This window comes from Antechinus flavipes, chromosome X (genome assembly GCF_016432865.1).
Source record: "Antechinus flavipes isolate AdamAnt ecotype Samford, QLD, Australia chromosome X, AdamAnt_v2, whole genome shotgun sequence".
In the NCBI taxonomy this organism is placed as follows: Eukaryota; Metazoa; Chordata; class Mammalia; order Dasyuromorphia; family Dasyuridae; genus Antechinus; species Antechinus flavipes.
In genome coordinates this window covers 30,157,214-30,183,208 of record NC_067404.1, presented here as the reverse complement: position 1 = coordinate 30,183,208, position 25,995 = coordinate 30,157,214, and the positions used below count along the sequence as shown (strand labels likewise).

General features: G+C 41.8%; 1 protein-coding gene across 1 annotated transcript in view; it reads left to right on the top strand.

Moving 5' to 3' along the window:
• Window positions 1–402: 402 nt before the first annotated feature.
• The window catches only part of ACSL4 (acyl-CoA synthetase long chain family member 4), a 152,490-nt gene continuing 126,897 nt past the window's right edge, over window positions 403–25,995 (top strand). Inside the window, exon 1 of the mRNA XM_051968208.1 lies at window positions 403–413. The gene's annotated coding sequence lies outside the window, so the exon portion shown is untranslated. The remainder of the gene's footprint in view (window positions 414–25,995) is intronic.

Sequence of the window (25,995 nt, the reverse complement as noted above, 5' to 3'; positions counted from 1 at the left end):
GGATCACACAGCTAGGAAGTGTTAAATGTCGGAGGTCACATTTGCACTCAGGTCCTCCTGACTTCAGGGCTGATGCTCTATCCACTGTGCCACCTAGCTGTCCCTTTCCAAGTACTTTAAACCACTTTTTCCATGAGCCTTTAAAAATGGTGGAGCCCCAGAAATCCCTTGGGGTATGGGTCCAAGCTTGTCAGTTGAAGGCCATGTTTTTTCTTATCTCCTCTTGCCAGAGGGGCCCAAGAGAACAAATTGCACAAATCCAGAGCTATAAACCATGAGCTGCCCAGAAGACAGTCCAGGACACCTTGGGTTTGGATCCTATTATTCTCATCCACCCTTCTTCTCTTGTCCAGGGTTTCATAACACACCTACATTCTGATTCTTCTGGGACATGGCCCAGAACCTGGCTCATAGTAGATGCCTAATAAATGTCTATTGCTTGTTGGATTGCTCAGTATAAGACTTGGCACTGATGCAATGGATTGCCAATTTCTAATGGTTCGATAAGGGCATGGTGCTTCAGGACTAGAGCTCCCAAGAAAGATGAGGGCTGAATAATCCAACCCGGCTGTCATGTAGGAGTCCTCCCCTTTCTACTTCTACTCTCCTCCAGCTCCATGACCAGTGGATCCAGTGAGATGCCTCTTCTCTTTATAAGTCAAGTGTGCTGAAATCTTGTTCCTTGAACCAGAGTGCATTGTGGGTGACTACTCACCAGGCTGTGACCTCCATGCGTAGGCTCCTGGAGATGTATTCTGAAGAGAACTCAAGGTCCATTACCGAAACACCCACTACTACAAAGTAATTTCAGAAAGATGAGGGCACTAGCAACTGGGGGACTCAAGAAGGTCTCTGGTAAGAGGAGGCTTGTGGGTAGAAACTTGGCAGAAACTTGGATTCTAAAGAGCAGAAAAGAGGAAGGAGGACACTCCAGGCAGTGAAATGAGAAAGGGAGATATTTGGAAAGCACTTAGCACAGTACCTGACACATGGCAGGGGCTATAGAAATGTTTATTTCCCTCCTTCCTTCCCCAGGCAGGGTAACCTACTTGTGCAAATATATGGAGGTAAGAGATGGAAGGAACTCGTGCTACAAACACCATGGTACTCCTCTGAAAAACCCCACGGGGAGGCTACAAAGTCGCTTTCTTCTCTCTTCTTAATACTTTCTCTCTGGGGCTCATTTTGAGATTGATGAATTTCTTCTTTAGGCAGTTGGGGTATAGTGCACAGAATGCTGGGCCTGGAGTCAGGAAGAACTGAGTTCAAATCCAGCTTCAGACACTTACCAGCTATGTGACTCTGGCCAAGTCATTTCACCTCTGTCTGCCTCAGTCTCCTCCACTGTAAAATGGGGACAATAATAACCAACATTGTTGTGGGGATCAAGTAAGGTCATGTTTCTAAAGTCCTTAGCACAGTGCCTGGCACATAGGGGCTTATTAAAAGCTTGCTCTCTTCCCTCCTCAAAGATCTCTGAATCCTCAGGGATTGAAGCAATCCCATCTCTCTACTTCCTCTCACCAAGGATCATGGCATGTTGCCCAGGAACCAAACAATATACACAAAATGTTTGGACACTGAAGCAAATTTTACTTTAAGCCTTCTCGTTACACAGCGATTTCCTGTTACTCACCCCCTCCTTGCAGTACTTTATCTGTGTGACCACAGGCCCAGGCCTCTAAACCCCTCCTTGCTAAGCTAAATGAAGAAGGACTGAGGTTCAAAGCCCTGTACCTCAAAGCTGTTTGTACCTGGACAGAGAAGAGAATGATGGTTCCAAGCTCTTAGTTCTAGAGCTAGAGGATATCTTAGAATATGTCTAGTTCAGCCTCCTCATTTTACAGAGGGGGAAACTGAGACTTAGGAAGTGGGAATGATTTGGCCAAGATCACTCATAAGATCCTAGCTCTAGAGTGAAATGGAACCTTGGATGCCACCCCCTGCTGCTTAGTTCCTAAAATAGGTAGTGACCCCTAAGGTAGTGCTGGAGCAAAGCCACATATGGGAGCAGCGGTATATATCACAGCCTGCTCAACAGAAAGAGACTGAGGCACAGGGAGACAAAATGAGAGCCACTCCTAGGGAAAGTCCTCTGGTGGAGATAGGGATTGGAGGATGCGAGACCCAAATTGGACCCAAATTATCTTCCTGGTCCCAAGGTTTTCTTCCCTTAGAGTGGCCCTTTCTCAAGAGTAAGAACTATTTACTGTTGTATTTGTATCCTCAGCACCTAACCCAGTGTCTGGCACATAGTAGGCACTTTTAATTCATTCATTTGTCTAGTCTGCCTGTCTGCCTGTTTGTGGGAAACAGTTCAATCCATATAACTCCAACCTTGTTTTTCAGCATGTACAGGTTTTCTGTAAAAGTAACTTCTGGCAGAAGAGGGAGTAGAAAATCTGGAGTGGTTTGGTACAGTGAAAAGAACACCATCTCATCTCCTGTGACCGTCACCTGTGTGACCTGGGCTAGTTATATCACTTTTCCCTGTACCTCAGTTTCCTCCCTGTAAAATAAAGACATTGGACTCAACATTCTCTGAGGATTCTTCTAGTTTGAAATTTATGAGCTTCCGTGTGACTTTGGACAAGCATATCACTTCCTCTGACATCCCTCCCAGGTCTAGAGTTAGGATTTTATTGGGAGACCTAAATAGAACAGGTGTCGTGATAAGAAAATGAAAGGCAGATGGAAAAAATTTTCAGAAATTTCAGAAATGGAAAGGACCTCATCTAGTCCAACTCATTCTTTTTTTATATAAAGTTTTTTATTTTCAAAACTTACACATGGATAATTTGACCACATTGACCCTTGCATAGCCTTGTGTTTCAGATTTTCTCCCCCTTCCCCCCTCCCTCCCCTAGATGGCAAGCAATCCAATATATGTTAAACATGTTAGAATATATGTTAAATCTAATACGTATAAACATATTTATACAATTCTCTTGCTGCACAAGAGAAATTAGATCAAAAAAAGAGAGTAAATGAGTAAGAAAACAAAATGCAAGCAAACAACAACAAAAAGAGTGAGAAGGTTATGTTTTGATTCCCCATTCAGTTCCTACAGTCCTCTCTCTGTTCAATGCATTCCTGAAAAAGATTTCTTAATACTACACATCTAGCTAACCTTTGTCTGAAGCCCCAAAGTGAGAGTAAGCCCACTCCCCTCAAACAGCCCATTAGGATTTTGGACAGCTCTCATTATTAAGAAGCTTTTCTTAACTTCAAGCTGAAATTTTCCTCTTTGCCGTTTTGCCTCTTGCACCAAACAACATGTTAAATCCTTCTTCCTCGTCATAGCCTTTCAAACTAGCCCATTTTGATCACATAAAATCAAAAGTCTTTATTTAGCATGAATAGAACCAATGCAGCTGGAATAAAAAGAGAAACTCTTAAAGAGGGAAAAAATCTTTGTGTGGAAAATCTCTGATGAAAATATGATAGTCAAGATATGTAAAAAATTAAGATAAATATTTTATTTTAAGTAAATTTATTGTCTTGAATACATTTATAATCTATCACCCTCATTGTTCTCCACCCAATTGAATAAAAACACCCCAAAACACAATAACAACACATGCATTATCTAGTAAAAAAAAATTTCCCATATTGGCCATGCCTGAAAGCATATATCTTTCTCCACATTTTAGGTTCATCACCTTTCTGGTGGGTGAGTGGTATGTTTCATCTTTAGTTTTCTGTACTCAAGACAAATATTTTAAATAAAGAGCCATTCTCCAATAGATAAGTAGTCAAAAGATAGGAACAGGTTTTGAAAAAAAAAGAAATGCATTGGAAAAAAATGCTCCAAATCACTAATATGAGGAGAAACACAAATTAAAACACCATTGAGGGTTCACTTCATTCTTATAAAATTGGCAAAGATGACAAAAGTTGGAAAAAAGTCAATACTGGGGGCAACGTGGGAAGATAGGCACACTAATATGCTGTCAGTGGAGTTGTGAATTGGTTCAACTATTCTGAAAAACAATCAGGACTCATGCTAGAAATGTGACTAAATTGTTCATATTCATTGACCTATAAATCTCACTCCTGGGCATATTATTCCAAAGAGGTCAAAGACGAGGGAAAAAGTTTCATTTGTGTCTATATACCAAGATATTTACAACTACATTGATCATGGTAGTTTAAAAAAAAAAAGTAGACGCCAAATAGGTGCCTACTGATTGACTGGACAAATTGTATTATATGAAAGTAATAGAATACAATTTCATCATCAGAGCAGATAAAAATGAGGAATTTAGAGGACACGGGAAGACTCATATGTTGCAGAATAAAGTAAATAGATTGGAAAGGGCAATATACACAATGACTACCATGGTATAAACAAAAGCAATACTAAAAGGCAGCCAAACTCTGATTAATTGCACTGACCCATCTAGGTTCCAGAGAACAAATAGTGAAAAACATATTAGAGAGGTGGAAGTCTATGTGAGTAGTATTTGTATACACTGCAAGATGCAATCTCTTTTTTTTTTTTCATCAGTTTTGCTAAATTGTTTTGCTTCTTTACGAGAAAAGGTCAAATAAGGAAACTACAATTGAGAAATAACTATAGTGGTTTTTTCTTCTTTTAAAAAAAGCATCATTAAAACTTTAAAAAATAGAATAGATTGAAAATGGCGAGGGAAACATGAATCACCAGAAGGATGAGGAATTGTCTCATGCTTTTGTGAGATAAGAGTTCTCCTTTAGAAAGTTCCACATTCTACATACAAATAGCATACTGGCTCCTCCCCATCTATAGGAAACTCCTTTCCCACTTGATCTCTGTGCAGCATGACTACTAGAGAAAGGGGAAAGTGAAAAGGGGTTACCACCCTGAGCCGAGAAAGACGTCACTGTAGATTTGCTGTATGTGACACAGCCAGAAGAGAGATCACAATAACCTCAATGAGATAAATGCACTACAGAGCCACCAATTAGAATGGACATTAAGGAATCCTAAGACAATCTGAGTCCTCATGGAAAGATTGCTCACTGGTGGCTTCTATTTTACAGATTCTAATATAAGCTCTCTTGGTTCCCCTTGACTTACAAAAAGACATGTTTGTGTTTTGTGAACTTGTGTGCTTGTTAGGGGAGCTAATGACTACATCCTGGGGTGGGGGTGGGGGTGTCAGATACACAAATTCTTAGATCTGCATGGAAGCCATGAGTCAGAGAAATGAGAGGTTAGCCAGACTCTATCTAGGACCTTCGTTCTTAGGAGGGAGTCTGACACAAGGGTTATTTTCGTACAATCAGTCCCAAATTGAGGCTGTCTGCTTGACAAATATTACTCTGTTCCTCTTTACATATCCCACCACAGATTGCGTGTTGTCTTTGGTCACGTCTTCTCTATTTTTCTTCTTCAAGAGAAAAAATATCCTTGATGTTCACCTAAATATGACTTTACCCGATTAAAGATGGTGATGATATACAGGAGGTGAAGGAAGACCATGACATTTGCTGTGAAATTCTAGGTAAGCCCTTTTTCCCTCCTGCAAACTAAGTTTCTGCTTCTGGGAATGATTTGATGACTTACAGGGTCCTTTCCAGTTCTGAAATTCTGCCATTTTCTCTAATATGATTTGCCTTTGGCTCCCCTTCACGCTTGGGTATGATGGTGGTGACCAGAATGGAATGGGGTGGGAAGTGTTGTGGTTTTGTGCAAGGAAAGAAAAAGGATTAAATACTCTTCCAAATGATTGGGCCTTTGGGACCTTTATTCTGGTATGGCTATCCTAAGGCCTCAAACGTCTTGGCCAGCTTGAACGGAGAGACTCTGTAAAAATATACATAAAGACAGTATAAAGTCAAAGAACAGGAAGGGACCTCAGAGTTCCCATCCACTATGAGCATCTCACTTCACCATGAGGAAACAGAGTGGAACGGCTTACTCACGAAAGATCATGATCTGGTGACAAGAGTCCCAGTGTTGGGATCAGAAGCCTGGATTTGAACTCTGCCTCTCCTGTAACCATGGACAAGTCACTTGTCCTCTATGAGCCTCAGTTTCCTTATCTGCAAAATGGGAATAGTATTATCTATCAAACCTCATTGCATGATTGTAAAAATCCAGTGAGGTAGCATATAATGAAGCACTTTGCAAATCTTTTATTTTTAAATTTAATTTAATTTTTTTTGCCCTTCGCAAATCTTGGAGCATTATGGCAACGTGGCCTATTAGGATGATGACTGTCCAAATCTGAGCATCGTCAGTGCTGAAGCAGGCACTTTGGAACGTTCAATTCAACTCTGGTGGATTCAACAGATATTGGGGAAGCGAGACCTCAGTATTCCATTACTTTCACATAATACAGCTCTCTAATCACTTCCCAAGCTTCTGTACGTGTGCTAAGTAAGCACTGCACCAGGCACTGGTGAGAGAGGAAATGAAATGGTCCCTGCCCTTGAGAATTCCCCCAGGGGGATCTATCAGGTACCCACCCAGATGAGTAATTACAAAATGTGTACCAAGTACTTCCCAAGACGAGGGCACAGGTCTAATAGAAAGGGTAATTTATTAACAGAACAAGAATTCCAGAGGGCACAATGGAAGCAGAAAAACGAGCGGGGTAGAGAGAGCAGAAGGATGCTCTAACATGGCCGAATATAGAAGAGCAGGGAAAGATGACCAGCTAAAGGAGCTGTGGTCTAGGTAGTCTATGACTCAGAATCCCAGGGGTTCTGAGTGGCGTCATAGGGTGGTCTTCACAGTGGCCATTTAATCATCAATATCTTAGAAGAGAAAACTGGTAGGTAAAATCCAATATCTGCTCCTAGTTGATGGCCAGTTATAGAGAAAGAAGTCTTGTTGAAGGCCCCCGAACTTGGCCAGCTCTACTCAGAATGACACTAGGTGAACGGATGATGGATCTAGGACATTGACAATCGTGTCATATACTTGGATATCTAGAGATGGAAGGTATGTTGGAAGCCATAGAATCTAAACCCTGCCACCCCGCCATGGCCTGGGGAGGGGAAATGATTAATCCAAAGTCTCACACAGGATTCTAACTCTAGAACTAAAGGCACTTCAAAATCTAGTTAGCACAATCTCCCTGTTATACAAAGGGGGAAACTAAGGTCCAAGGGAAACAGATACCTACTCTGTGACTGACCCTGGGCAAGTCACTTAATCCTGTTTGCCTCTGGTTTCTCATCTGTAAAAGGAAATAGCAATCCTCTCCAGTATCTTTACCAAGAAAATCCCCAAAAAGGGTCATAAAGAGTTGGGATATGATTGAAAAAATGACTCAACAACAACAAAACCGACGCCTAAGGAAATGACTTGCCCAATGTCACACCGGTAGCATACATCATGAGGCTTTCCCTTCAAAAAGGTCCAGAAGCTCAGCTCCATGGAGTTGTATAATTAATAAAAGTAAAATGGATTCAAACTATATTCGTGGAGCAGCTAGGTGGCACTGTGGATAGATCACTGGTCCCAGAGTCAGGAGGACCTGAGTTCAAATTTGATTCAGACACTTAATACTTCCTAGCTGTGTGATTCTGGGCAAATCATTTAACCCCAACAGCCTTACACACACACACACACACACACACACACACACACACACACACACACACACACACAATACAAACAAAAGCTATGGTGGAGATCTTCATAAGGGATTTTTTTTCCCAAAAGTAATACGATGACAAGACTTGCTGAGGGTGGAAATGATGGGGAAGCACACACAAATCCTAACAAGGGTATCAGTATGAATCAGAACACTGGTTCTGGAGTCAGAGGACAAAATTTGAAATCTCACCTCTGCTGCTTAATAACTACATATGATCTTGCAGCCTTGAGTAATTCATGTCATCTTCCTGAATCTCAGTTCCCCCGTTTGTAAAATGGGGATAAGAGAAGAAGACTAGACTAGATGGTCTTTGAGAGCTATTGTATCTTTAGATCTCAGATCCCATGATCCTCCCGGCTTCTCTGATTGCTAAAGTGACCACTGACCCGTAAGTGAGCCGATGTGAAATCAATGCGTGGAGAGACTGACTCATTGTAAACCCCAAAGCAGTCCATCATGGCCTCTGCTCGATTACTGCCCCTCTGAGCTGGTTTTAGTGAACTTCCTTCTGACAAAAGGAATCTTTTCTTCCTGGAATTGGTGCTTGTGGTTGCCACCCCCACACACAGTAACTGTTTACCACTGAATGATGTGATTGCACAATGGAGTTTCAAAAACCAACACCAGGGCCAAAGAACACATTCCCCCATGGAAAACCTCACCCAGACTCTTTCACTCTTCTCCTCGCGCCCCAAATGTAATCCTCGTCTTGGAGAAAAGGGGGAGCAGGCAGCCGGGAGAGGCTCGTGGCCTCTAATTCCGATATGGGAAATTTGCTTCTTTCTGAGTCCAATGCTGGCCCTTCGAGACATTTTCATCATAACTGAAAATGTCATTGCCAAAGAAAAGAGGAAAAATCTAGAATAACAGCTTGGAAAACTTCAAGTAGCACCTGACATATAGTTAGTTCTGTATGGCTGCTAGATCATATTTTCTAGCACTTTGCATTTGATCCTCAATGATCCGATTGGGAGGTTGTTGGAATCTTTACAAACTGCTAACTCATTAGAGTTGATAGATTATTGATCTGATCTTACAAGAAGATGTTTTGGGCCAGAAGCTGAAACAAGGTACTAAGTAGAACTAATTAGTACAATGCTTGTGTTTACACCTTTACCCATCGGAGTTCTCAAGTATGCCAGATTCACAAAGTAAACTTTGTAACTTTGTGAATTCACACCTCCCTTAAAGCTCTTAGGGCCAGAGAGTACCATGGGAGAAAACCCATAATCCCATTCTCTCAGAAGAGTCAGATATAAGGCCAGTGAAGAGAGAGCTATTCCAGAATATATTCCACTTGGCTGGCTGGTGGCAGAAGAGAGTTCAGCTGCATTGGAGAGGAGCACTCTGGTGCAGACACAGAGCACTTTGAGAGATTTCAGCGGAATTATGCTAGAAGTCCTCTCCGAGGCAAGGCAGAATATTTTCCATTTGGCTGGCTGGTGGCAGAAGAAGAGTTTTCAGAGGAAAAAGCTACGAGTGGAGAGTTCAGTGGACGACCAGATTCATCTTCATCTCACACCACTGGAGTTGGTGGCTGGGCTCCTGCACTTCCCCCACTGAGACCAACTGGTCTGAAAGACTCACCAGAAAGCTAGCCGAGCCCCAAGTGAAGGAGGCAAGAGATTCATTCCATCTCTGTGCTGACTAGAGGCTGAAGAAAGCAGAGGCAGAGGCTGAAGGACAAAAGCTTTGGATTTGGAGACATTCGGAGGGCTCTAAGCTAAGCGGGCTACATTAGGATCAATAAAAGATCTGAACTTTTATCACCTGGCTGCGTTTTGAGGTGATTATTAGTTTCAACTGATACTAAAGCTGCCTCCAAGAAAACCTCCCCGAGAAACCTGCACCTTCTCCCCCAGAGAGAACTATTCTACTTATTTTAAAAGAAGAAGATCACCACAGGAGGTGATAAAAGCTAGGTGATAGTTTCATCCCCATTTGATAGCTAAGGAAACTGAAGGAGTAAACAAAAATTAAGTGGTTTGCCTGGTGTGGAGCCTTGTACATATAGTGAGACTCATTCACGTGTAGGGAAGTACCTTGAAACTGCTTTTTTAGAGTATTGGTCCTTTTAAGAAGGGCTTTGTTACAAGGGGTTGCTGTGTATGGCAGGGACAGGAAGGGATCTGTTTGAAAGTGAAGGGAACACAAAAAGAAAATATGTCAACAAAAATATCTGTAAGCAAAATAAATAAATAAAAAATAAAAAAATAAAAAATATATATTTGTAAGCCAATGGATGTGAAACGGGAAGACTGTGACTAGATGTGCACTTCAAGGCTGGCATAAGTCGGTATATGGAGGTTCCTGCGTGGCTAATGCAACAGGTATTGACAAAACCTTGCTCCTTTCGCCTAAAACAGCACTGATGATAATTAGTCCTAGCTCAGGAGATCATTATATACTTCAACAACAATACAGCCAGCAGGGAACATCCATATATGTCAGGCTGCAAGAAAGAGAGGTATGGGCTGCAAGACAAGGAAGTGGGGGATCCTAGATCATAGGATCTTGGGCCTAGGACTGAAGGGGGCTGTACAGGCCAGTTAAACCAACTCTCTCACTTTACAGAGGGGGAAACTGAGGCCTAAGGAGAAGGAACTTACCCAAGGTCACATAGGATTTTAGCTCTAGATCTGAAAAGGACTTTGGAGGGCATTGAGTCCAATCCCCTTATTTAAAAAGAGGGAAACTGAGGCCAAAGTAGGGGAAGAGGCTTCTCCAAAGTTACACATCAGAAGTAGAATCTGATCCCAGGTGCTTTGGCTGCTGCTTCCACTGTACTCTCCAGTCAGACCATAGTTACAGTTTCAGTTTGGGGTGCCATATTTTAAGAAAAACACTGATTAACTAGAAAGGATTCTGAAAAAGGAGATCAAAATGATAAAAGACCTAGAGACCATGTCATCTGAGGATCATTGAGGAACAAGGGGTGTTTAAACTAGAGAAGGGAAGAGGAGACTAGAATAAACTGGAGAAGAGAAAATTTAGGGGCAATATGAGAGCCGTGTAGCAGACAGGCCTAGATAAAGCCCAGGATGTTACCCTCTTCAGGAGAGGGAGGAAACTCCCCAGGAAAATGGGAGAACTCCGGCAATATTCGAACTTGCTTTGTCTTAGTACCAATGATAACACCTTGCCGATAAGGTAATGTGAGGTATGTCCTTTAAAAGAAGGCTTCACAAGGACTCTAGAGGTGGGAGATCTAGAACCCTAACTTAGAATACCATATCCTAGAAAGAGAAATGTGGAGAAAAGCAGAACCACATCCAAACACCAACGGGGACCCCTAAAGAGAGAATCCTATGTATGTATTCGGCTCCTCCAAGGAACTACATGGATCCACCCGGGGTTACAATTTCTAAGGGGACTAGGTGACAATCTTAGTACAGAAGGCTATAGGGGAGAATGTGGGGCTCACCAGAGAGGTTCCTTGACTGTAGCATCCCAGAGGTTTTTCCTCTTGAATGTGTAGCCATTCGAGCAGCTGCTGTAATTCTGGAGTGTTCTAGGGAAGGTAGAGGCCTACCGGAGAGGAGGAGAGGGCTGTCGACTGCACAGACTTGGTCTTTTGCACTCTGTCAAGTTCAGAGCATCTATCTTATTTTCAGCCTCTCCTTGAACAGGGTATGTATATGATATTGCAATTAAAGAGAGAGGGGGTGATTTTGTCCTTCAGACAAAGGCAGGATAGTCACTTGGTCAGGATCAGGAAGACCTGAGTTCAAATCTTGGTTACAGAAAAGACTCTTGCCCAGGACTGGATTCTCCTAAGTGGCTTCTGAAGTTCTTTGAGACGCTGAGATTATAATTAAGTGATCTCCAAAATGTAACTGGACTTATGATCTCATTGTAATAGGGAACATGAGGTGAGGAAACTCCCTTTCCCAATGAAAGCCAGTAATTTGTAGTCCATTTCAAATAGAAATGGGGACCACTAATCCATACATAGAAGGCAGCTAGGTGGCACTGCAGTGGATAAATCACTGGGCCTGGAGTCAAGAAGATTCATGTGGCCTCAGACACTTCCTTACAAGCTGTGGGACCTTGGGTAAGTCACTTCACTCCATTTGTCTTCATTTTCTGGAAAAGGGAATTGCAAAGCACTCTGATACCTTCACCAAGAAAATCCCAAATGGGTGTTACAAAGAGCCAAACGTGATTGAAAAACAATAATCTATACATAAGGACTCATATTTCCTTTTTTTTTTAACATCCTTGAATAAGGGCATTTAGATAACACTGCAGTGGATAGAGAGCCAGCCGTGGAGTCAGGAAGACCTGCTAGCTGTGTGACCCCGGGTCAGTCACTTAATCTTGTCTGCCTCAGTTTCTTCATCTGTCAAATGAGCTGGAGAAGGAAATGGCAAATCACTCCAGTGTCTTTGCCAAGAAAACCCCAAATGGGATCATCATCATCATCAACAACCACAACAACAACAACAAATATCCTTGAATGCTTTCTTCTGCCCAACCAATTCATGATTGTTCCATTTCAGCTGCTCGTGGGCCTGGCCACCAGGTTTCAATGACCACTGCTTCTGTTTTGTTTTGTTTTGCAAATGGCCTATATCCCAACAGCCTTAGGTTGGTGATTCTGCCCTGACATTTGTCTGTTTTAATATGGCTTTGGAGCAGTGTCGCCGGCAATAACATTCTCCTTTAGAGCCATGCCCATTTGACTGTTTTGTCAATGCCCAGTTGGGAAGAGGCTGGCCATCATCGGTCCAGATGGGGAGAGCAAAGGGAAGCCACAATCGTCACCTCAGCCAATTCATTAATTTGTCTAATCTTTTCATTTAGGAGATGGCAATGATAGTGGGGCTGCTGGTTGGACTGCAGTTGAGTGCATTGGATGCAATGCTCTAACCAGCTGAAAACAGTTCCTTTCTGAGGAACTTCCTCATTCTCAGCCTCTCCCCAAGATTCCCCCCACTAAAGTCAAAAGTTAGCAGCTTCCAAAATATCCTAAGTAAAAATTGTACAGACTCCCATGTCTATTAGGGAATCCAAAGGGGAGATCTCTGTTTCCTCAGCTGTAAAGTCGGGGGATCAGATGCCACGGCCTCCCAAATCCCTTCTGGCTCCAGACCTCTGATGCCATGGTTCCGTGAGCCTCAGAGCGGCTGGAAGGACGAATCCAGAAGAGCACGTATCTTCTGTCCTGAGACCTCCTAAACTTTGGAGCGTCAGAATCTCAGGCTCCTGGCAGAGAGGACTCAACATTTCCCCAAAAGTCACCGACAATGTCGAAGCAACGTCTAAACCAAGCAAACTGTCTTGTACTGGAAGCAAGAAGACGCTGGCCTCCGAGTTCCTGTCTGGCTCCAGATTAATATCGATAATAGCATTTATTAAGTGCCCACTATGTGCCAAGCACTGTGCCAAACACTCCATGGCTATCTCATTTGATCCTTACAATGATCCTGAGTGACAAATACTCTTATGATCCACATTTTACAACTGAGAAAACTGAGGCAGAGATGAAGTGACTTGTCCAGGGTCACACAGCCAGTAAGTGTCTGAGGCTAGATTTGAATTCAGGTTTTTGACTCTGGATCCAGTGTTCTATCTACTGCAATGCCACTTAGCTGCCAATAATAATAATAATTGTTATTGTTATTATTATTATTATAACAATATAATATATATAACAATAACAATAGCATTTGTATAGCATTTCAAGGTTTGCAAAGCACTTTACAAATATTACACCAGTTGATCCTCACAACAACTCTGAGAGGAAATCCTATTATGATTCCCATTTTAGGGGATCAGGAAAGTGAGGCTTGACTGTCATGCAGCCAATGAGTCTATAATCCTGTGAAGGAAGGCTTGGGGTGATGTGTATCTTCTATTTTCCTTTTCTTTCTCCTCCAGAAAACTGAACACATAATGCCTTTCACCTAAGAGCCACTTAACACAGAACACAGTGTGGTACATTGGGAAAAGCTCTAGAATCAGAGAGCTCTCTTCTCTGATAGCTATGTGACGTTGAGCAAATCCCTTTCCTTTCACAGGCCTCAGTTTCCTCCTCTATAAAATGAACAGGTTGGACTTGATGGTCTCTGAGGGCCCTTCCAGCTCTAGGTCTGGAATCCCATGTGGGACCTTGGGCCAGTCACTTCCCAACCCTGGGGCTTCAGTTTCCCCTTTTGTGAAATGAACAGATTAGACTAGGTGGTCTCCGAGTTCCCTTCCAGCTCTCGATCTAGACATTCTATGAACTCTTGCAAGACCGATGGAACGCCACCTCGTACATGGAATCTTCTTTGGAAGTGTCTTGGTTTCTTTAAGGCCCCTGGAAGTGCTCCCCACTGAAAATGGGAGAGAAGAAACTGAGCAGGAAGCAGGAAGGAAATCAAATAGGGGAAGAGAGAAGCTTATCTTTCCACGGACAGCTCCTTGATTTCCATCAGGAATCAAGACCTCACATGTACCTTTGATCTGTGACCTATTTTCTTTGCCTGCAGGGCCATCCTCCAGTGGGCATGATTTGTATCTGGTGACTGGACCCAGTTAGCTCAAGAAGACATAGTAAGGCTGGTGACTTTGCCCGGCCCTCCCTCACTTTTAAACTCGATTCACTCACATGTCATGGTATCACCTCCCTGATGTCATGTCCTCTTTGAGAGCAAGGGACTAACAGCGACTTTCTTCACCCTACTGACCACTTCCTTTCCTCCCCGTTGCAAAAACAGCCCATTCATGCTGCTGCTGCATCACGGTAACCTGTGGGAACTCTCACTAGGCCCCGTGGGAAGGAGAAGGAATCAGCTCCACTGGGTATTTTTTCTGTCTCTGTATACCTGACAGAGGAGAGCTCCCAGAATGGGCCTTGAATTCACAAAAGCAGCCGACAATGACCCAAACATGTGATGTTCCAACACAGGAAAGCCCCAGAGGCCCAGCACAGGAATAGTTCTAGGTTAAATAAAGGAGATGGGATGGCAGACTATCTGGTCAAATCTGCCATCCATGGAAGACATGTCAACAAACATTAGGAAGTGCTTACTTGTGCCAGGTACTGTGCTGAGTGCCAAGGGTACAGAAAGAGGCCAGGAGCTCCTGGTCTAATAGGAGAAAGACCAAAACCAAAAAGTTATCATGGGTAAAGAAGCTACACTGGAGATCCTCTTAGAGGGAAGGCCCTAGCTTTTAAGGGGGAACCCGGAAAGGCTTAATGCAGAAGGTTGGAATTTAGCTGCAACTGAAGGAAGACAAGCAATTCAAGAGGCAGAAAGGAGGAAAAAGCCTTCCATGCAAGGAAAATAGCTAGTACAAATGCCTGGAAGTTGGAAATGAAGTGTCTTGTGCCTTTAGAACAAATATTCATTTATTTTCAAATTTACTATTCAAAACCACAGAATTCTAGACTTAGAGATGAAAAGAACTCAGGTGATACCTAGAACATTGATCTGGAACTAGAAAGCAGGAATTGTTTCAGTATTTTTATTTATATCCCCAGCACATAGCAGGGTAGCTGACACAAAGGAGGTTTTTCATAAATCCTTGTTGAGTAATACAAGTGGACAAGCATTTAACATTGAAGGGCATTGAGAAAGGCTTCTTGCAGAAGCTGGAAATGACATGCCCGTAGGCAAATTTCTTCATTTTCTGGGCCTCAGTTTCCCCTTGCACAATGATATGGTTAAACTAACTGGTCTCTGAGGTCTCTTCTATCAAAAATCTCATTTTCTGTATAACCTATGTCAAATTGTTTGCCTTCTCAGTGAATGTGGTGAGAGAAGAATAAAATTTAAAACTCAAAAATTGAAAAAAAAATGTTAAAAACGAATGCAGACAAGATCAGAAGGGAAGCAATAAATTGGGAAAACATTTTTACAGTTAAAGGTTCAGATAAAGGCCTCATTTCCAAAATATATAGAGAATTGATTCTAATTTATAAGAAATCAAGCCATTCTCCAATTGATAAATGGTCAAAGGATATGAACAGACAATTTTCGGATGAAGAAATGGAAACCATTTCTAGCCATATGAAAAGATGCTCCAAATCATTATTGATCAGAGAAATGCAAATTAAGACAACTTGGAGATACCATTACACACCTCTCAGATTGGCTAAGATGACAGGAAAAAAATAATGATGAATGTTGGAGGGGATGCGGGAAAACTGGGACACTGATGCATTGTTGGTGGAGTTGTGAATGAATCCAGCCATTCTGGAGAGCGATTTGGAACTGTGCTCAAAAAGTTATCAAACTGTGCATACCCTTTGATCCAGCAGTATCACTACTGGGCTTATATCCCAAAGAGATCTTAAAGAAGGGAAAGGGACCCATATATGCAAAAATATTTGTGGCAGCCCTTTTCGTAGTGGCTAGAAACTGGAAATTGAATGGATGCCCATCAGCTGGAGAATAGCTGAATAAATTGTGGTATATGAATGTTATGGAATATTATTGTTCTGTAAGAAATGACCAGCAAGAGAATTTTAGAAAGGCCTGGAGAGATTTATATGAACTGATGCTGAGTGAAATGAGCAGGACCAGGAGATCATTACACACTTCAACAACAATAATATATGCTGATCAATGGATGTGGCTCTCTTCAACAATGAGATGAACCAAACCAGTTCCAATGGTTCAATAATGAAGAGAACCAGCTACAACCAGCGAAAGAACTCTGGGAAATGAGTGTGAGCCACAGCATAGCATTCGCACTCTTTCTGTTATTGTCTGCTTGCATTTTTGTTTTTTTCTTCCCAGGTTATTTTTTCCCTTTCTAATTCCAATTTTTCTTGTGCAACAAGAGAATTGTATAAATATGTATACATATATTGTATCTAAGATATACTTTAATATGTTTGACATATATGAAACTGCCTACCATCTAGGAGAGGTAGGGAGTAGAAGGAAGGAGGGGAAAAGTTGGAACAGAAGTGAGTGCAAGAGTCAATGTTGAAAAGTTACCCAGGCATAATGTCCTGTCAATAAAAAGCTATAATAAAAAATGTTAAAATGATTTTTACGTATAATTAGAAAAAATAAAACACTATTTAAAATGTACATATAAGGGACAACTAGGTGATGTTGCTGCAATGGATAGAGTACTTGCTCTGGAATCAGGAGGACCTGAATTCAAATCCAGCCTCAGACACTTAACTGTACTAGCTGTGTGACCTTAGGCAAGTCATTTAACCCTAATCACCTTGCCAAAAAAAAAAAAAAAAAGTAGATATGTAAATATATACTAAATAGCATCAGAAGATCCTAGATCTAAACCCAGGAAGGGACCTCAGAGACCATCAGTTCAGTTTCTTCATTTTACAGATAGAGAAGCTGAGGATCATCGGCTTTTACTATCTGCCATGCCTCTACACCCTGCATATTCCCCCTTCATACAGTCATCTGTTTGTTATATAACCTAAGGAAACCTGAGCCTTGCCATCCCCCTCAACACTGTCTTCTTAGGATTTCAGTGTCTTGCCAGTTGCCCTGCTACTGGGCTCTCCTTTATGTATTCTCTCTCCCAATTAGAAGGTGATCTCCTTGAGATCAGGGACAGTCCCACTTTTTCTCTTTGTATTCTCAGTACTTAGCACAGTGCCTGGCTACACTATAAGTCCTTGTTCAATGTTTTGTCATTTATCCAACCATTTCCCAAGATCACACAGGTAGTCGGAAGCCAAGACCTCTAAATTTTTCTTTAAATCATTCCTTTGGGGATGTAAGACTTTTTTGAATTGTAGAATCTCTTTAAAACTACAAATAACCCAGGAGGGGTCATCTCTTAAGCCATTAGCCTCTAAAAACACCTTTGGGGTGGGGCAAAGAGGGAGTTGTTAGAGATCACGGTGTATAAAATTTCCAAGTTTGTCTCAAGGTGAGGAGGGTAGTGTAGAGAACAGGAAAGACTCAATTTGAGGCCTTCTGGGTTTCCCTTTTGCAAACTTCCTTCTGGATAACTCCAGTGACTGTTTCTGGGGTATTCATATCTTTTCTATGTAATGGAATTTGTATTCAGAAGAGTAAGTGTGACAAAGGCCCAATTCCTGGAGCTAAGGAATTGGAGGTCCGGCCTCCGATCGCATTTAAGCCAGTCCGGCCTTCCATCGCATTTGGTGTAAATAAATAAATTCCACCTTTCATTAGTATCTGTTCGTAGCTGAAAGGCCTACCCATTCTGAAAATCCTGGACCTACTTTCAGCTTCCAATCAGGTAGATGCTGACCTTTGAGGCCAGCCCAAAGCTGTAGAGGAAGCCTATGGAGGCCCCTCCTGGGCTCCGGTGCAGTCATTTTATTATTTCCTCCCCCTGATTTTGCACATGCTCTGTAATGTCTCACTTGTTCTCTGCTCTATCAATTCATTTTGCTGGTTGCTTCCTGTAGGTTTTTTCAGATTTTCCTTTTCCCCATCTTGGTCATTTGGATGATCATTCTCTTCCTCTCTTTCTTAGCTTCATTTCTTCTCTTGAGAAGCAAAATACATTTGTCTGAGTTCCCCGTTGGTCTGTTCTTAGGTTCCGCCCAGGACTAAATCTTGTTCAAAGTCTTTAAATGTGTCTATGAAAACATCTGAGGATCTGCAGGTGTCTCGTGTGACTTCCAGTTCCTGCCTATTGATGCAGTGCTTTATCTATTTAGGAGAGATTCTGTCCTTTATTCTCCCACTAACTTATTATGGTTGCTCGTACTAGAGGATTTTGTAAGCTGCCGTCCTCTTCAGTGTCTCTGTCCCTCCTCCTTCTCCTCTTCCTCCTCCTCTTTCTTCTTCTTCTCCTTCAAGTGACCTGTCCAGTGTCACACAGCTATAAGTATCAAGTGTCTGAGGTCAAATTTGAATTCAGGTCCTCGTGACTCCAGGGCCAGTGCTCTTTCCACTGCAACATCACCTTGCTGCCCCTCTCTGTTGTATTCTGAAGGGCATGAAAGAAACTTGGCTCCCTTGAACTCAGCCATCTTGACTGGAAAGTCTTAGGAACCCCCTTGAGGATCTCTCTAAGAAGTGGTTAGGGCTCTATCTCACTCTGCTACTGGGTAGAATAAGATGAGAAGAACCTAGGGATCAGGAGACATCTCCCTTGTGGTTCCAACTGTCCCTTACCCCCTTAAAAGATAGCCAGGTGACAGAGTGGCTAGGATGCCGGCCTTAGAGTTTGGATGCTGCAGTTACTAACTTTGTGACTGCTCAGCCTCGGTTTCCTGTCTATAAAGTGGGGGGAATAATAGTGTCTATTTCCCAGGATTATTGTGAGAGATAGCTGAGATTCTGTAATATACACCAAGTAATTTGTCCACTTTAACAAGCGATTTAAACGGTAGGTTTTATTATTCCTATTATTGAGCGGTGTGTGTTCCATCTCCTCTTTGACCTGGATAAGGATCTGTAAAATGAAGGGGAGTGGATAAAATGATCTCTTTATAAAGACCCTTTGCGTGTTGTTTTCTTTGCCTTTAGCTACAGCATAGCCAGTCCAGGTGGGTCCTTACTGTTAATTGCCCATTAGGTTGTGGGAAAGGAAGTAGAAGAGAGTTTGGGAAAACTATTAAAAGCATTTCATGTCCCAAGTCCCGTCCCTCTTACCAGCTCTTCTGCCCCCCCCCCCACCTTCCAGCCGCCCAACAAACCCCTCTTCTCTTGTTTGATTTCTGAAAAGAAAATCACTTGAAAGGAAGGGCCAAACTTGTTTGTGTTCCGTTCATTTATCCTTTTCTCCTAATTGAGACTGGAGTGAGTGGTGAATGGGTTCCCTGGCTCACCGACTGAAAGGCCTTGACTCCCCGCAGGCTTTCTACACAAAGCACCTAGGGCTCCAACAATATGGTTGGTTAGAGCCCAATACTGCCAAGACTAAGGTCATGGTCACTTACATCTAATTACTTGTGTGCCCTTTATCCTAAACACTTGATGTCTTGTTGACTGATGTCACTGATCCCCAGGGAGAGAGCATTTTGCACCAATGCAGTACCTCCCCGCTCTCCCAAACCAACTCAAAGAAGCATAGAGCTCACTCTCCGGAACCTTCCAGTCTCCTCGTTTTACACGTAACAGAGGTAGATATTGCTGTGGAGGTTCTCGTCGGCTATCTGGCTACACAATGCTTTCTACTCTCTCCTCCTTAAGGGACAGGATTAGAGGCGAAGCTTTCCAAAGCCCTTCCTATCTCCTTCCTGGGAGGTATGACCTTTACTCCAGTCATTTTCTTCCCTACTCCCTTTCCCTCAGGAAATTTAATCAGCCACAGCCTGTTACATTAATCATCTTTCTTTTTATCCTAAAATGTAATGCCGGAGAAACTGAGGCAAGATAGAGATTAGAGAGATATAATGTTTTATTTGAAAGGGAGAGATTTACTGGGACCAAATGGATCCACGGTTTGGGTCCCAGGGCTGAATGAGACTTTGGTCTCCAAGAATCCAGCAGCAAATGTCAGATAAAGATTCTTTTATAGGATAAGAAGAACAATGACATAATGGGGGGAGGCACCCAATATCCTAATGATATCTAAGATATAAGATCTTTGTCCTATCATTCTGATGACTAAGAGGGAAGGGTGGTGTTGCAGGAGTGAGCATTACAATTAGGAACTGAGGCACAACAATTTAGGGAATCTGAGTCAAGACAATGAGGGGAACTGAGGACAATGAGGGAAACTGAGTCAGCACAATAAAAGGGAATAATAAAGGCAATATAAAGGCGCTTGGGCCTTTCTCTATTTTATATAATTTCTAGCAGAAAAAAATTATTATGATCACCATAGTTTAGAGACTTCATTTAGAAAAATCCCTAGCATTCAGACAAAAGTTTGTCTCTATTTCCTAATTTGAAATTTTGGCTGATCTCTGGCTGGGGCTAATCAGGAACTAGAAACATTTAGGAAAAAGAAGCAACCAGATTACATTACAGTATATGTTACTAGACAAGCACATGGAAAAAAGTTGGAGAAAGGGCAGACCTTTTTCTAGAACTTCAATTCTTTCCAAGATGTGTGCAATTGGGAACTTCAGCCAGAGTCTTCTGTTCCAAGAGGCCTGTGACCAATGGTCTACTTTGATCACTCTTCTCGACCCCAGATCGGTCTTCCTTTTACTTTCTCCATTCATTTGCGGCATCTCTACCACTGATTCCAATTCATCTTATTACGTCCTGGGCAGACTGAGAAAATTCTCTTTCCACTGCTTCTGTTGCTCAGCCCTTGAAATTCCCACTCCTTCCTCACATACAAGTTCCCTTTTAGAACTCCCAGAAAAATGCTATCTACCTCTGGAAAAAGAACTAACTAGTTGGAGCAGGTAGGTGGTGTGATGGATAGAGCACCAGCCCTAAAGTCAGGACCCCCTGAGTTCAAATCTGGCCTCAGACATTTAACACTTCCTAGCTGTGTGACCCTGGGCAAGTCACTTAACCCCAATTGCCTCAACAAAAAACTGATTAATTTTGAGTACAGATCGAAGCATTTATTTTTACTTTTTTTTTTTTTGCAAAACAGTTAATATAGAAATGTTTATATGGCTTCACCTAATGGGTATTTTGCTTTTCCCCTTCTAAATGGGAAGGTGGGAGAGAATTTGGAGCTTAAAATAAAAATTAAAAAATTAAAAACTAAAATAAAAATAATAAAAAATTTAAAAAAATAAAAAGGAAAAAATCTCCCAGATATGACTCAAGTCCACTTTCCATTTTAAAGAGCATGACAATCTCAAATAGTCTCAGGACTAAGAGGTAATGTTTATCTCTACGAGCTCCAAGTCCTAGTAAAAGACTGGCTCGAATCCTAACAGAAACCAAAGTCCAAAAAGGAAAATGACTTGTTTAAAGTCACACTGTTAATCAGGGGTTGAGTCAGTCCTCAAATATTGGATTCCAAACAGCTAACTAGAAGTATGTATCCCCTGATGGTAAATCAGGAAACACTGTTTTCATATACAGAGGATATCATGTGGAATCTCCGTATGAAGAGGATGCATGTGTTTGTATTTGAGTTGAGGGAATAAACGGTGTTCAGAAAGTTATTTATTTAGTTTAGATTTTATTGATGCTTTTGCTTTTCAGGCGACTAGGTGACTCAGTGGACAGAATGATAGACCTGGAATTGAGAACACCTACATTCAAATCCAGTCTCTGATACTAATCGGCTGTGTGACTTTGGGCAAGTCAACTTCTCTTTACCTCGGTTCCCTCAACTGTAAATAAAAAATATATATATAGCTGCACCCATCTCCCAGGATGGTTGTGAGGATAAATGAGATATTTATAAAAAGCTCTTAGCACAGTGCCTGGCAAGTGGTAAGCTTGATACAAATGTTAAGCTCGCAGTGGTCCTCAAAGTATAGTCCAAAGAATTCTTGGGGTCTCTGAAATCTTTTCAGAGGGTCTACAAATTCAAAATCACTTTTTATTTCTAATATAGTAAATAGCTATAAATATAACCCATGTGAACAAAAACTCTTTGAACAGATCCTCAATAGTTTTCTAACAATATGAAGATACTGAGAACAAAAGTTTGAGAACCACTTAAGTCTTAAGCTGATAGCCATAGTTAAACCTGGATTACTTCCTCCACCTCTCCCATTGAACTATCCCCTGGAACAAAAACAGTTAAGAAGAACTGAAGAATAAAATGAGTCCCCTGGCAAGGAATATTCTTCTGCTCCTGGGCCCCCCCCTTTCTATTCTTTATAACCAAGGCCCTCATTTCAATGAATCTGAGCTCAGCTGTCTATTTGTGTCGTTTTTTCGTTTGTGCTTTTAGTCATTGTTTATCTTTTTCTTCTATGTTCCTTCACTCTGTATCAATTCAAACAAGTCTCACATTGCTCAGAATTCTTCATATTGCCTTTTTCTTTGCAGTGCAATAATACTTATATTTGTTCAGCTATTCCCTCAGTGGACAAAATGTCAAGTGTTCACTTTGTTTCCGAGTTTTTGCCACCATACAAAGTTCAGCGATTTATTTACAAGTCTCCAAGATAAAGTGTAGCCGGTCTGGCTGGCACGCAGCCTGTGCTTTGTATATAGGAGGGGGCTCCCCAGTGGCCAGCTGAGATTTAGAATTATATATACTACGGGAATACTTCCTTCCACAAATAATTCTCCAAGCTTCTGAGTCATGGAGCTGTCATTCAATAGGGAACTGAGTCTTAGGTGACCTTCTGTCCTCCCTACTCCCAGCTGAGCATCTTCCAAAGGAGCTAAAAAACTTCTAATGAGTTCTAATGAGTTGTATGAGATCAAATCTAATTAATAGTCTCACCCAGAATCACAGAATCTCTAATGAAATAATGGGTTTAATATGTGCTTACTATGTCCAAGGCGCTGTGTTAAGTGCAGGAATACAGATAGTAACACAGTCAGTCCCTGTCCCCACGGAGTTCACAATCTAATGGAGAAAGATGAAACAGAAAACTGAAAGGAGAGCTCTGTGACTGGATGGGGGGATGAGAGAAGGCACCCTGGCTGGAGGCGTGTTGGAGACGTCAAAAGAAGTCCAAAAGCTGGATAGCCGATGGGAGATGGGTCAGTCAAACTAAACCTGACCAAGAACCCTTCTCTATAACATACGTGACAAGTGACCATCCAGTTCTACACTAGCCCATATGTGCAATAGTGCAGAAAAGGTTCTGTCTCTCGGCCGCTTCCCCCTAGTTCTGCTCTCCACAGCCACACTTAACAAACTCCTACCCATCTTCCACAGGCCAGCCCTCCAATCACTTCGCCCCTATAAGTCTTCTTCAAAGCAAATACCCCCCAGATCCTTTGGCCAATGTTCACAGGATCCGTTCTCTGATTCTCTTGGGTACCTTTTTCCTTCCGGGAGTACCCACAGTGCTTTGGTCTTTCCTAAAAAGGGATAACCAGAACTTGCATACAATACTCTAGATGTGGTCTAACCAAAGCAGAATGGAGTGGCTCCCTCTTCCCATCCTTCTTCTCTTCCCTAGGATAATGTAGTTTTCTGGGCTATCGTGTTATGCTGTTGTTGACTCATGAGGAGTTTACTGTCCATTAAACGATTTCTGCCTCCCCCCCCCCCAATTTACAAAAGAGTTTGCTAGAGTCAGCTTGGGGACTCTGATGGCCTAAATCATATTATCATTGCCTAAATCAAATAATGATTGTTAAATTATCATTATGAAAACTGGCATCTCAGAAATAAGCAAAAGCTCCAAATCAGGGCCTGATTTATTGTATTGTTGGTGGCCTAGGCTCAAGAAAAGATGGAGAAAATGTTAATAATGTAAATGAAACTGAAAAGTCTATCTTGTCAATTTTTGGAGAGCTACTTGTTAAACATTTGCCAGAACCCTATCAATTAGTCAAATAAGCATTTATTAAGTGCCTGTTAGCTGCACTAAATACTTTATAAATAGCATCTCATTTAATCCTTATAACAACCCAGAGAGGTGGGGGATATCATTATCCCTATTTTACAGTTGGAGAAACTGAGGCAAATAGTGGTTAAATGACTTTTCCAGGGTCACCTAACTGTGAAGTGTTTGAGGCCAAATTTGAACATAGATCTTAAACCCTGTCTCTAATGGAGAAGGGAACAAATACATTCAAACAAGCAATATACAATAGGGGGTTTAAAGAAATAATAGAGAAAAGGCACCAGAATGTAGAGGGATATAATAATTATAAAGAGCAGAATTCATTAATTAAAAAAATAGGGGTAGTAATCATTGATCTCAGACAAAGTCAAACTTAAAAAAGATTCAATCAAGAGAGAAATCTATATTATGTATCAGCTATATTAATATTGTTTTAGATGGATGTTTATGTGAGTATATATGCATGTTTATATACATGTGTATATGTATGTAGGGGTGTGTATGTATGTATATATATATGTGTGTGTATGGGTATAAGTATGTATACATAAATATATCTGTGCCTAACTGTAGCCTGCTTGGGGGCGATGGAGGGGGCGGGGAGGAAAAGAGAAAAAAAAGAATAAAGTAAAAAGTACACAGCAGAGAACAAAAGAAAACCTCCAAGAAAGCAAAGATAGACAGTCATGAATATAATGTCTTCTATTATTATAGATGCTTTCTTAAAATGGAAATTTATTGTTACATATTTTGAACCTCCCTTATGTTCTTCTGGGAACACGACCATTTTTTTTTTTTTTTTTGCCTTTTTCTGTTTTTTTCTATTTTGTTTTTTTTTCTTATTTTGCATTTAAATGTTAACTAAATGAATATATTTTTTAAAAAATAGAATGAAGAGGGATTGGGAAAGAAATTCCTGTAGAAGATGGGATTTGGGTGGAGACTTGAAAAAGCCAGGGGAAAAAAAAAAAAGAAAAAGAAAAGCCAGGGAAGCCAGGAGGCAGAGTTCAAGAGAGAGTATCCCAGGCATAGAAATGGGAGATTGTATGTAAAATAGGGGGAGGGGGGCAGACTGGATTAGATAACCTTTGAGGTTATCTCTAACTCTAGGTCTTTGATGATTCTAGGATGAAGGGAGCCAGTAGACAATGGGACCTGTCCTCGGTGATTTTGTTGCTCCCAGAGAAAAGCAAAGAGAATTTTGAGTCCTCAAAGTCACCTCCAGTCACTTCTACCCTTTTGCTTCTCTGGTGAAGTGACCCATGCAGCTGTCATAGGCACTAACCACTAAGCCTCAGGAAATAGCTGGCAGCTGCCCCACAGCCTAAGATGCATGTGACTCTGTCTTTGCCTTTAGAACCCTTGGCATCTTGAACCTAAAGAAAAGGAAATTTTGATTCTGGGGGGGGGGAAGGGGGGAGAGGAGAAGAATTCCTAATTAAACCAAGATCTTGTATTCCCAAGGAAGCAGCAAAAAAAAAAAAAACCCCAACCCCAAACTGGACTGGGCTGGATGATATGAGGTCATTTCACCAGAAAAGTAAGATAGGATGCTCCCAGAATACCCTTCTCCATGGCTCGCCTGCTAAGAGGGGCTCCGTCTATTTTAAGGCTATTGGGCTTTTCTTGTCTAAGCTGGTCAAGTCAGATGGCTCAGGGCATTGCTTCCAACGGGGATCAAGTTTCCAATTTGCTTATCTTGTCACCACCTCATGTCAGTCCCCCAGGCTCCCCGCATCAGTGGTATCCATCCTGGGCTCTCCTCTCACACCCACTCCATAGATCCAATGTGGTCCAAGTCTTGTCTGCTCACGCCTGGATTAGCGCGAGAGCTGCTGCTTGGTCTCCCTGACACGAATCTCTCCCTCTCTCTCCCTCCCCCACATCCATCTTCCACTCAGCTGCCAGAATAATTTTCCTAAAGGGCACGTCTGACCACGTCTGACCACTCCTTCCACCACTTGATAAATCCCTGTTGTTGTTATTGTTTTTGTCTAGTCTCTTTTTCAGTTATGCACAACTCTTGGTGACTTGTGGGGGTGTTTTGGTAAAGATACCCGTGTAGTTTGCCATTTTCTTCTCCAGTTCATTTTACAGATG